The sequence below is a fragment of the Miscanthus floridulus genome, chromosome 4 (genome assembly GCF_019320115.1).
Source record: "Miscanthus floridulus cultivar M001 chromosome 4, ASM1932011v1, whole genome shotgun sequence".
NCBI classification, from domain to species: domain Eukaryota; kingdom Viridiplantae; phylum Streptophyta; class Magnoliopsida; order Poales; family Poaceae; genus Miscanthus; species Miscanthus floridulus.
In genome coordinates, this window is record NC_089583.1 from 79,031,971 (window position 1) to 79,040,304 (window position 8,334).

General features: G+C 37.1%; 2 long non-coding RNA genes across 2 annotated transcripts; both read left to right on the forward strand.

Moving 5' to 3' along the window:
* Positions 1 to 2,862: 2,862 nt before the first annotated feature.
* LOC136551806 (uncharacterized) lies at positions 2,863 to 3,690 on the forward strand. The gene is made up of 4 exons (XR_010782674.1): positions 2,863 to 2,951; positions 3,045 to 3,133; positions 3,202 to 3,283; positions 3,640 to 3,690. It is a non-coding gene; the product is annotated as an uncharacterized lncRNA (long non-coding RNA).
* A 416-nt stretch (positions 3,691 to 4,106) lies between these two features.
* Positions 4,107 to 4,626, forward strand: LOC136551807 (uncharacterized). The gene is made up of 3 exons (XR_010782675.1): positions 4,107 to 4,163; positions 4,257 to 4,325; positions 4,399 to 4,626. It is a non-coding gene; the product is annotated as an uncharacterized lncRNA (long non-coding RNA).
* Positions 4,627 to 8,334: the final 3,708 nt, after the last annotated feature.

Consider the following 8,334-nt stretch of genomic DNA (forward strand, 5'->3'; position numbering starts at 1 on the left):
CCCATGGACTAGGAGTTATGTTGCTGAACTCGTTGAAGGGAGTTAACCTCTTTTGGATATACTTCTTATTGAGCTCCGACCTCCAACGTCGGAATGACTCTCCTACGATCTTGAAAGCATTTTTTACCAATTCTTGCTTACCCTCCGGAAATCTAAAATTGAGCTTCAGCTGCTTATCCCATAGTTCATCCTTTTTCTTCTCTGGTACCTCTTTCTAGTTAGGGATTGCTGGGTTCAATTTATCTCTTACTAGGGCCCTGATCGCATTACGGAATTGCCCTCTAAATTCCTTCGGCTCAAGGATCTCCCCTGCTGGCCCGACCTCTGTTATCACATAGCATGCCTTATCTGGATATTGATTTGCTTTTCTATCACATCGTTTCCTCTTTGGCTTGGTAGTCATGTTCGTGGTTGTGTCTTGAGGTTGTGGAGCAGAGGCCTCAATGTCCGTCTCTATGGCTGTTGCCTCTGCTCTTCTTTCCTCTACTCTGTCTTGTCCGGCGAGATGTCACGGACGTCGACGTTGTCTTTTTCGAGTTTCAGGAGGGACCTGTGTATACGACAGGTCAAAGTATTAGCAGAGGTAACACAGCCAAAGCTTTAGAAAAATTTATAAGCTAAGGTTTTATCCATACCTCCTCGTTCGGGTCAAAATTATTGTCCAAATCTTCCTCCGTTGGCCTTCTTCTGGCTTCATGTGAGAAAGGATTCTCAGGACTTACATATCCCTCTTCTGAGTCATCATCATCATCCTCTTCTTCTTTGCCTTCAATAGCCTCTCCTGCTCTTCCTTCTGCTCCCCCTTCCTCCTCGTCACACTACTTCTGAGTAAGCATCACTTCTAAATCCTTTTCTAACTCGTTATCGAACTGCTCCTGAGTAAGCTAGTCTTCTAGTGCTTGCTCCTCACAGGTTAGCTGCTCATCATGCTCGGGGTATCGGGCTGCACTGTCTGGTGTCCGCGACATTATTTCACGCTTTGTTCTAATAGATGCAAGAAAGTGTGCTTTAGATATGCGAGAAGGTATAAGAAATCAAAAAGGTATATAAACCAAAGTAGTCCTATAAAAACAACAATATATAAAAAAAACGAGTAGTAGCAGTAGTAGAGGCCTCAAAAACATGTCAATCATCATTTGATCATAAACTTAGAGCATCAAGGCATCATAACAGAGAAGAGAGGAGAAGGTAATATAGGGGCGGCTGGTAATGATGCCAAGTTCCTCACAAGTTCTTGATCATCAGCTCATATTCTATATAATATATGGACTTGGACAATTTCATCATCGGCAAAACAAAGGAGAGGAGAGGTGAGGGAATATTTGGCAAAAAAAGCAACAACTGCTTAGCAAACATAGAGCAGCAGCTGATGGCAAAAATAGCCAAAAAACAGCAGTGGCCCACTGGTCCTATGCCCCCAAGCTGCATATTGGACAGAGAAAAATCTGAACAAAATAAAAATATATAGTTAATAGTACTGAATTATAGTTTAGGACAGCAGCAAGCCAGCAACCATAGAATGTAGCCAGGAATAGCAAACTACAGCTATCTGTTGGGGAAGAACAAAGCAAACTATATAAACTGTTGACTGAAATGAGCAGTTCACTGAAAATGGGTTTAATCTGAATTTTTAGAAGCAATAGAGCAGTGAAGTAACAAAACAATAATAACTATTAAATCAATCAAGTAGCAAGGACTGATCAGGCACTGCAAGTAGTTCTTGCAACTCTAGCACTACAACAGATCCCAATGCTTATTCAATGAAGCTGATTCATTGAAAGAGAAGCTCTGAAAACCTTGACTGGTTTGAGGAACACCAGATAACACAGGCAAGCAGGAAAATTTAGAAAGGGAAAAAAATGCTTGTTTCATCTAGTTGTGCAGTTTATACCAGATTACTAATAACTTACCTAACTAATTATATTAAATTGCTTAACTAAATTTACATGCATATTTTGGGTGGTTCTCTACTGCTCGTCTACACTTAGAACATGCACCAATGCATGTTTGGGATTCATGTAGTCTGCTGCACACTCCACCTTTGCTGCAGCAGGAAGTTGGCAATAGGTCATCTTTGTTGTCTTCTCTATCTACAGTGGCAGCAGTATTGCCGTAAGTAGTGGCTGATTTCAGCCCGATACTGGCCAGCTGTAGCTAGTAGTGGATATAGTAGTAGCAGGCATACTAGATGTGGTTACAGTTGTCTAGAGATGTATATATATCAATCAACTTGTTTAGCAATGGAAAGCAGTTCAGTTTGCTGCACCAGCAGAGGCGTGTTCGTGCTGCATTCTGTGCTCAAGTTCATCTTCTACCTCTAATTGTGAGCCATGAGAGGGTGAGTGAGCTGCTGCTGCTCACATGCGCAGAGAGACCAGTTTCCAACATATTAGGCCATAAATGACTAGGAGGTTTTCTAAAGATGGCAAAGAACAGTAGAAAAATTGATCACACACTGCACGCAGAGGGATGAAAGAAGCAGTAAAACAAAGGCAGCAAAAACTCAAGATAGCTTATATATGTTCATCCAATAGGGATCCAACTACTAAGAAGGGTGTCCTGTAACATGCTGCAGGTAACTACTAGATCTCTCTGTCTCTGAATGTCAATAGTAATCTAAATCTAAATGAGGTTTTTAATTTGTTAGTTAATCTGAATCTAAAGGAAATAACTGAATATGTCATCACAACTGTTAAATAACTAAAGTATTTCAATGTTGTTTGGATAATTGACTGTCAAAAAAATTCTACACCAACATTTGTTGTTTATATCTTAGTTTATTTAACACTAGTGTTTTCGTGATGGAACGTCGAATCTTTTGGAGATACTGTAATTTGAGCAAAACGGTTTCACCAGATAACAATCAGTTGCTATCTGATTACGCAAAACGGTTTCACCAGATAAAAACTCCACGAAAGCTATTATGGAAGAAAAATCTTGGAACAGTCAAGGTTGGAAAAACAGATTTAGTTAATGGGTACTATGAAAACATATCTTGGTATGTGAAGTGGGTATAAGCTATAACATTCTCTTTGCTTTTGCAGTTAGAACTGCAATTTGAGGGAAGAAGCATGCAGTTTACTGTAGCTCCTGTGCATGCTGCAATCATAATGCAATTTCAAGAAAAATTTAGGTATTTAAAGAACTATATTATTGTATGTATCATCTATACTCTTTTGACTAATCTATCGAACTTTGCAGTTGGACTTCAAAGGCACTTGCTACAGAAATTGGCATACCTATGGATTCTCTTAACAGAAGAATAAGCTTCTGGACAAGCAAGGTCTGGCACACATGTATCAGTGACTAATTGTTACTTCTATTTTTTTATGTGAAATATGCTTGTCATTATGCAGATCATGGTAACATGACCATCGAAACTGGAGTGTAATCAATATTAATCTATATTAGCTGTTTGGCCTAAAATTTGATGGACTAGATAGTTGATCACACACTGATCTAGAGTTGTACACAAGCTATATAATTTGCATTTCATTATATGTGGAAATAAATTCTAGATATTCTCAATTTTATGCATGCCCTAGGCTGCATGATGTCTGTACAATCATTTTTCCTTGTATAATTGTTAGCTTCGATCTGTTTAAGAAGCAGATTTAACAATTCTGTAATTTGATATAGGGGGTCCTGACTGAATCAGCAGGACCAGATGCCGATGATCGCACCTTTACTCCAATGAAATCCAATTGAAATAAAAATTTAATCGAAACCTTGCCTCATCACGAGCAACACATTCCAGCAACTAGTTCAACACGACAGCATATTCACATAGCATCAGGTGGTAGTCAGGTAACATGATAAAAAAATGCTAGATAGGTAACAGGATAAGTAATAGCTTGCGCAATGGAAAAGAAAAATTAGAAACATGGAAGTAGCCATTTTCAGAATTGGCAAGATCAGTTCTGCATCAATTAGCATGCTATCTTGTCGAATCAACAGACATATGCTTCATTAATTACTGAATATGTCATCACAACTGTTAAATAACTAAAGTATTTCAATGTTGTTTGGATAGCATGCCTGATGTCAACAAAAACAGTATTGTGAATGAACGCTTGGCAGAGTATTAGATGACTGAGGAGTCAGGTGAAAGCTCTGTGGCTTCAGTGGAGGATCAACTTAAGAAAGAAATGACAGTTTACGAGGTATGGATCGAAAGGAAGAAATACTGAATAAATATATATTTACATTTTGTTTGTGCTCACTTTTCAACCATTGGGATGCCGTATGCCCTGCAGAAATTCATCATCGGAATGCTAACCAATTTTGGGAGTATGTCGCTGGACAGGATACATAACACTTTAAAGGTAAGACCAAAACATGGCCTTTTTTTCTCTCTACTTCGCATTTTGATCTCTTTTTAAATTTCTCATTTTTCAGATGTTCTGTATTGCTGAGCCGTCATACGAGAAGTCACTGCAGCAGCTCCAAAGTTTTCTTTCTGGTCTAATAGCGGATGAAAAGCTAGAAACGAGGGATGGGCTGTACTTGCTAAAGAGGCAGCACTGTAGCAGTCATTCTATACTAGGATAGTGAGTTGTTAGACTAGGGTTGTACTACTTGCTAATGAGTTGTTTAGACTAGAGACGTTGGGTAATCAGACACAACATTCTTCATTATCAACGCTATGCTATCGTGTTCCACGAAATGTCTTACTGTTATATCCTAGGAACTAAAGAAGTGGAGTAAGTATCAGCGTCCTTGGTGCCCCACGATTGTGTATTTTCACTCTCTGAGCACCTTTGATATTCTTAGATTTCCAAAGAATCAGTGCAAGCAACTTATCTCCTCTATAAGGATGGAATTTTGGACGTAAAGCTTTGATCTCATGCTCCACGTCATCATATAACCTTAGTCTGAAACAAGCAGGAATGGAGAAGGGGATTGGCGTACCTGGAGAAGACCGGCCCAAGGGACGGAGGCCTTAGCGAGGAAGGTCGGCGGCTCTCCGGGTCAGAGGAAGAACCCCGCGCGGCGACGCTGGAAGGGCGCGATAGTGGGCCGAGAGACCTCAAGGACAGAGCCGAGGGATGGAGGTCGCAGCGTCAGAGGTCGAGGTCGGAGATGGGGCGACGGTGGACCAGCCGGCCTTGGCCTCTCAAACCCTAGCTGTCGTGGAGATGGGGTGGCACCGTCGCGGCCTGGGGATGTCGAGCTCCGGCCCGAGGGTGAGGAGATCGGGCGCCAGCGTCGGGGCGGTGGCTTCACGGAGCGCGTCCGCGGCGGAAAGGTCAGGGAGGCGGCACGTCCAGGACTTAGCCAAATGTCAGCCCTGGGCGTGCGGCGGCATATATAGTCAACGCGATTTGTAGGGGCGGCTTAAATTGATTTGTAGGGGCGGTCCCTGAGCAAGCCACCCCTACAAATATTTTTCAATTTATTTTAATTAATAATTTTGTAATTTATATGTAAAGAACACAATGTAAATTTATATAATACTTTTTTATTATTCTATATATGTATAAATAAAAATATATATAAACAATTTCATGATATATATATACAGGTATAATTATATATTTTGTTCTTTACAAAAAGAATATTTTAAAATTTGAAAATTTAAAATTTAAAACAACTAAAACAATTTCATCTCCACTAAATGATCTTAAATGAAAATTTTGTAAACATCAAAGTTGTAGAACTCATCAAGATGTACAACTTATATTTTGGTCATCTTTTCATTTGACCAAATTTGAATAGTTCAAATTTTGAATTTCAATAAATGTCAACTTCAAATAAGATTTTGAAACCTTAAATTATTTCAAATAAGAAAGTCATGAACATAAAAGTTGTTGAACACATCACTATCTACAACTTTTATTTTGGTTATCTTTTCATTTGACCAAATTTGTACAGTTTAGATTTTGAATTTCAATAAATGTCAACTTCAAATAAGATTTTAAAACCTTAAATGATTTCAACTACAAAAGTCGTGAACATAAAAGTTGTTGAACTCATCACTATCTGCAACTTTTATTTTGGTCACTTTTTCATTTGACAAAATATTAGTAAACATTGTTCACAAATTCACATGTCACTCATAGTTTCATGAACTATATGAGAGGCATGTTGATTTGTGAACAATGTTTACTATCACTTTCTCAGATGAAGAAATAACTAAAATAAACGTTGTAGATCTTGATGAGTTATACATCTTTGGTATTCATCACTTTTTCAGCTGAAATCATTTGGTATTTTAAAATCTTGTTAGAACAAAGTCATTTTTAAATTTGAAAATTTGAATTGCTCAAACTTTGTCAAACGAAAAGAATGACCAAATCAACACAGTAACTTGATAGGGCATGATTTTAGAAAAATTTAGGGAAAAAATAATCACATTTCGAGTTAGTATGAGGGAGAAAGACTAGTTACAAATTTTACCCAGAGATTAAAAAGAAAAATCACAATTGTTCATGATGATCAACGATGAACAAGTGTGATTTATGTTTTCAATCTGTGGCTGAAACTTGTAACTAGTTTTTCTCCCTCATACTAACTCCAAATGTGATGATTTTTTTCCTAAAATTTTCTAAAATCATGCTCTATCATATTAGTCTGGTCATCTATCTTTGTCACTAATTTTGGACGATTCAAATTTTGAATTTCAGAAAATGACAACTTCAAACCTGATTTTCAACCACTAAATAATTTCAGCTATAAAAATGATGAACATAAAAGTTGTTTAATACATCACTATCTACAACTTTTATTTTGGTCATCTTTTCATTTGACCAAATTTGGACAGTTCAGATTTTGAATTTCAATAAATGTCAACTTCAAATAAGATTTTGAAACCTTAAATGATTTCAACTACAAAAGTTATAAACATAAAAGATGTTGAACTCATCACTATCTACAACTTTTATTTTGGTCACTTTTTCATTTGATAAAGTATTAGTAAACATTGTTTATAAATTCATATATCACTCATAGTTTCATTAACTATATGAGAGACATGTTGATCTGTGAACAATATTTACTATCACTTTGTTAGAAGAAGAAATAACCAAAATAAAAGTTGTAGATCTTGAGTTATACATCTTTGGTATTCATCACTTTTTCAGTTGAAATCATTTGGTGTTTCAAAATCTTGTTAGAACAAAATCATTTTTTTTAAAATTTGAAAATTTGAATTGCTCAAACTTTGTCAAACGAAAAGAATGACCAAATCAACACAGTAACTTGATAGGGCCTGATTTTAGAAAATTTTAGGAAAAAAATCATCACATTTGGAGTTAGTATGAGGGAGAAATACTAGTTACAAATTTTACCCAGAGATTAAAAAGAAAATCACAACGGTTCATGATGATCAATGATGAACAAGTGTGATTTCTTTTTTTAATCTGTGGCTGAAATTTATAACTAGTTTTTCTCCCTCATACTAACTCCAAATATGATGGATTTTTTTCTAAATTTTTCTAAAATCATGCTCTATTATTTTGGTCATCTCTTTATTTCATAAAATGTTAAGTGCTCGTTTTAAGTGTTTCAATAGTAGTCCGAACATGTTGCAGTAGTAATAAGTGCATGTTTCAAGTATCTACGTGTTACGGCTATTTTAGTAGTAATAGAGTGGATGTTGCAGTAGGTTCATCTGGATGTTGCAAAGGGTAGTATCACACATATGTATAAATATAGTCTCACACACATATATAAATATATAATCTCATACACATACATAAATATATAGTCTCATACACATGCATAAATAAAGTCTTACAAACACACACACTTACACAAACACTACACGTTCAACAACTAGTTAGCCCGCTATAACAACTTTTCTCTTGACACATTTTCATTCCCATGGCAATATATCTTTGGACAGGTTCTTTTCCACAACACTGATCTTCTTAGGAAAGTCTGTGAATAGCGGCATCTCGTCGTAGTTATTGTAAGCTTCAACATCGTCCACACCATCAACTCCGATAATGTGTTGTTTCCCAGAGGCAACCACGTGCTTTGTCTTCTTCTTCAAGGGGAGGTTACTTTGTGGGTCAGACATATAAAAAAACTTGTGTGACACGTGAAGCGAGCACCCAAGGATCATCTTGGTAGCCTAGATTCTCGAGGTCTAGGACTCTCAATCTGATCTTGTTCAGTTGGTGTTGTTTGATCCAGTGGCATTGAAATAGGGCCACCATTATATCCCTTCCATAGTCAAGTTCCCATATCTCTTTAATGATGCCAAAGTATTAGATCTTTCGCATCACTCCATTGAGAGCTTCTATTCAAAGGCCGCTATTTTGGTTCGCATATTTACTATCCTTTGCGTGGATATAGTACGTGTACTCATTGATGTCATAAGCTTTCTAA